The 5,000-nt window shown below is 48.8% G+C and overlaps 1 pseudogene; it reads right to left on the reverse strand.

Moving 5' to 3' along the window:
• Positions 1-1,302: 1,302 nt before the first annotated feature.
• Positions 1,303-5,000, reverse strand: part of LOC137882444 (transcription factor SOX-4-like) — a 4,622-nt pseudogene continuing 924 nt past the window's right edge.

Here is a 5,000-nt window from a genome sequence, read left to right on the forward strand (position 1 = left end):
AGGAAACAAATACGCTGTTGTTGCGATCAGCCATGAGGGTCAAGCGCACGGCGTCTCTCTTGAATGCGTCTGTTTACACTCACGCGCGTGTCTTTATGTGGGTCAGTGTGTGAATGTGCGCGCGAGGAGAGCATCTTTTTCTTTCTTTTTTTTATCTCCCGGTATCTATCAGACTCTGGGGGTGATTGGACTTTTTCTCTCTTTTTTTTTTCTTTTCTTTTTTTTTAACAGGGACACCTCACACAGTATTTCCTGTGTGATGTCGACCTTATTGCAGACATCTGGGGGCCAGCGTCTCGTCGTTGGGATGGTGTGTGTAATGGCCGTGCCTTATCTTTCTCATTACCCAGCCCGACATGTCAGAGGAAAGCTGGAGACGTCCCTGCTCTCCTGACAGAGAGGGAGAGAGATGGAAATAATTACCAATGTCTCTTGTGGAATAGGGCGTAAATTGATACACACTAAATACTGTACCTTAGGGGTCTCTCTCTCTCTCTCTCTCTCTCTCCTCTCTCTCTCTCTCTCTCTCTCTCTCTCCCCTTCTCTCTTTGTCGTCAGATGCACGAGACAAATGAAGGCATCCAGAAGGAATTAATTGGATTTGGGAGCAGTCTCCTGCACGATCCACCAGGACAGACAAACACCCCCCGCCCCGCCCCCGCTCTGCACCTTATCCTCCCTCCCACTGGCACACTCACCCGCAGACAGACACACACACACACACACGCCTCCTCCTCCTCCTTTATTCCAGTCATGCCTTGCAGAAATGTCTGACGCCCCCCCCCCCCCGCCCCACCCCAATGGATCAGTCTGTGTCCCTTATACCTCACACACACACACACACACACACACACACACACACACACACACATAAAGAGCGGACTGCAGCCTCTCTCTTGGATACAGTGTTTCCATGGCAGCCACGTTTTCTGCACGTGTGGAAGCAGACGGAGTAAGAGGGAGAATGAGACCACTCCTATCGATTAACTGGCTGGCTATTGATTCACCAACACGTCTGCGGCCCACAGCCAAACACATATTCGTGCGCACACGTGCACAGAGTGTAAACATCAGACATCAGATTGGATCTTTTGAATGAGGCTTAGCTGTGGAATGTGATAATGAAGGCTCACATTTTCCTCGAGCATGCTGGGGGGGGGGGGGGGGGCTTCAATATGTGTGACTGCTCCGGTTCAGTCCTATAAAACTGTGGATGGAAGCTATTTAGTTTGGCTCTTTTTTTTTTTTAAGAAGGGTACAGAAAATGAAATAACACAAGAAATAAAGACTTTGTACTTTTCAGTTCCAGCTGATTTTATTTCCTTCTTGGAAGAAAAGAAAAACAAATAAAAAAAAACGACAATCTGTACAGAGGTCTGAGAGGCAGTGATTGACCCAAACATTGGCTGGTTTTGAGCTATAAACATCAAATGATATTGGCATGATGATTGGACAAAACATGATCATACACAGCATATTGCACAAATGAAAAAAGAAAAAGGACAATAGAAAAGATGTCTCAAAGGTTAAAAAAAAAGGAAAAAAGAAACTCCTGGACCACAATCATCTTCAACATAAGGATGTCCAAAGATGGCTGTCCTAGTGCCTGTCGTTGATCATCATCATCATCATCATCATCATCATCATCATACATAAAACACACAATCTTTGCTTATAGTACAGTCAGTTTACATAAATATCTTCATGTTATTATTCTTTTAAAAATCTTAAACACAACAGCTATAGCTACATATACCTGAATCTGAAATACAAATGCTATTTGCCATGCCATAATATAGGAAAACAATTAGCCTGCTATACTTAGCCAACAGGTACAGAAAGGTTAAATACTATTTTTTGATGCAATTTGCGCAATAACAGATGAAGCACTTCATACATCTCCCTCCCTCCAAAGTCTAGGCAAAGTGGAATGAGTGTGAAATTCCATCCAGTGGTTCAAATAAAACTTATCTTGATAATAAAAAAAAAAAAAAAAAAAGAAAAGCACACAGAGGTATTAGCTCTATCCAAACAGTGACTCTCTGGGATCTTACACGCATATACTTTAGGTCTATGTGTACTGGAAACAGTCACCACTCAGACTGGGAGCCTCAGTGGCGCTTTGTTTACTTGGCTGGTGAAACTGGAGTCACTGTGCCATTAAGAAGCATGTGGGTAAATACTGTAAACACTGTGTGAGGTCAGATTGTGCCAAACAAACCCCCCTCTGCACGTCTAAACACCAATGTAGACCCAAAACAACAATGTTGTAGGCTACCCACTCGCTGGAAACCCCCTTTCTATAGATTTTGTACAAAAATACAAGTAGAAAATCATGACACACTCAAATCTCCTTAAAAGTGAGAGAAGTCAGACATTTTAAATAAGATACACTTCTAGCCCTTCCGCGCTGGATACAGACAGGTGTATGTGCACAAACACAAACGAGACCTGTACGAGAACAATACTTCTATGTATAAAAAAGTTTGGCCGGTATAAATACATCGATATAAAAAAACGTCATCTGACACAGAGGAACTACAAAGTTGAAGCACTAGGCAGAAAGGATGCGCGTCGGGGGAACATTGGTCCTGAATTGTGCACTGAGTGTTTAAAAAGGTTCAGAAAAAAAAGAGTTTTCTGAAGTTTGGAGTCAGTCTTTGTGTTTTAAGTCCTGCCGTTGAAAGAGAAGCTGGTGATAGTGAATTGTGTCCTATGGTCACACAAATTGCGTAATTACGCAGCAATGAACAATTTTTTTTTTTTTTTTTACGCATTTAACAACAACAAAATCCTCCTTATCGCGGAGGGCATGCGTGTTGATATTGAAACTAGTTTGAGTTTGGAAAAAAACTACACCTGAATAGCAACTTGATGGTCAATGTGAATTGGCTGTATCTTTAACAAAGCCCAACATGACGAGCTGTCCAGTAAATGTCCCTTTTTCCCGACCCAAAACAACATTAAGATTCAAAGTTCGGCTCTCAGTCCTCGTCCTCTGCGGATTGGTTTGAACACTTGAGCTGAAGTCCGTGTGTGTTTCACTGCTCTCTGCTTACATTCACTCCTCCTCCGTGTCCAAATGCAAACTAAGCATTTCTCCCGTCTGCGCGTTCCCGTCAAGCGCACGGAGCGCTGTCCAAGTCTGTGTGCGGCGCGTACCTGGGCTTCAACGCGCACACAGGCCACCTTTTCTTTCCCGTTTTCACTCTCCCTTATCTAGTGAAAGAATGGCGGAAATATTCTGGTCTGGACGCACGCGCCTGTCTAGGGTAGTTGAACAGTTCAAAACGTGGGGGGGGGACGTCGCGTCTCCTCTCCACCGTGGTCCTTCTCAGTAGGTGAACACCAGGTTGGAGATGGTGGACTCCAGCCAGTCTCCTGAGATCATCTCGCTGACCTCCGGGGTGCAGTAGTCGGGGAAGTCGAAGTGAGACCCCGCCCCGCACTCCCCGAAGCTCCAGTCCAAGTCCCGGTCCAGCTCTGGGTCGGAGAAGCCCATGCCGCCTAGGGACATGCCGTCAAACCCGGGGCTCGGGTTCAGCTCGAGCCGCTCGTCTTCAAACTCTTCGTCCGATGATGAGGATGACACTGATGAGGAAGAGTGCGAGGCTGACGGTGGTTGGGGAGGAGGCGCGAGCGTACCTGAGGCGCGCGGTGTGTGATGACTCGCTGGCCGCGGGGCTCTGCTCCTCGTACAGGCTGAGCGGGTCGCTGGACTCCGCCGAGCTGCTCAGGGTGGGACTGGCCGGGACTCCCACGGAGGGAGGCCCGCTCTCCAGGCTGCCTGCCCCGCCGAACATGTGGCCGCGCCTCGCCTCTCCGGTGCGTTTTTCAGGGATCTGTCTCGCCCCAGACACTGACCTGGATTTGAAGAGCGCCTGGTGGTCACCGGGAGACGCGTAGTCCTGCCCCGCGGCGCTCTTCGTGCCCCCCTGTTTGTGCGTCCGGCTCACTCCTTTGGACGCGGGGCTTCTTTTCACACCGGCTTTGGCGCTGCGCTCCCCGCTCTTCTCCCCGCGGTCCGCCTGCTTACTCGCTCCGCTTCCCGACTTGACCTTCTTCCTGGGCCGGTACTTGTAGTCTGGGTAGTCGGCCATGTGTTTGAGACGGAGCCGCTCCGCCTCGCGGATGAACGGGATCTTGTCCGTGTCTTTCAGCAGCTTCCAGCGTTTCCCCAGCCGCTTGGAGATCTCCGCGTTGTGCATGTCCGGCGACTGCTCCATAATCTTTCTCCTCTCGATCTGCGACCAGACCATGAACGCGTTCATGGGTCGCTTGATGTGCCCCGTCGGAGTTTTGCACCACGCCAAGTCGCTCCGGACCCCGGAGGAGGGGGACTCGGGGGTCGGAGACACATCCATCTCCAAGTCCATTTCTCCCGTGTCCGTGGAGTCCCCGCCGGGAGAATGAGCGTGGGCGCTCTCTGTCTGGCTCATGTGCTGCACCATCCTGTCCTCTAAGTGTCTGGAAACACAGTTCAGTTCAGTGCTACTGACAAAGTTCGCAAAAAAAGAAAGAAAATGCCTATTAGGCTTTCACAAAAAAAAAAATATAACTCCTCACTCCTTCTTATTTCAGGCGCTTTAAAACCAGACCGCGACGACTACTGGTCTCAAAAGTTCATCCAAGTCTCTTCTTTTCAGTTTAGCACGCTTTGGAGACGACTGTTCTCTGAACTCTTTAGCAGTGCGCTTCACGGAAACAGAACCAAAAAAATAAAAAATAAATCCCGAAACTACTCAACGGCAACTTTCAACTGCCTGTACGGCTGGAAAACGCGCCCTGCGAGCCTCCAAACGCGCCGCTGAGGGCAACAGCGGTGCGAGTCCCTTATGCGAACCTGGCTGTCTGCGGCGCAGCTTGTCTGTGCGGTTGAGGAACCATGTGGTTGAATGGAGCAGCTGCGCGTTCTCATAGTCTCCCTGTTTCCTGAGCGCTCTGTAATATTACTGTAAACACAACAACGAGAACCTCGCCGCTTTATACCCTCATCGCGA

This window comes from Cebidichthys violaceus, unplaced genomic scaffold, assembly GCF_023349555.1.
Source record: "Cebidichthys violaceus isolate CVI_PGR_0920_01 unplaced genomic scaffold, fCebVio1.0.p SCAF_319, whole genome shotgun sequence".
Classification (NCBI taxonomy): Eukaryota; Metazoa; Chordata; class Actinopteri; order Perciformes; family Stichaeidae; genus Cebidichthys; species Cebidichthys violaceus.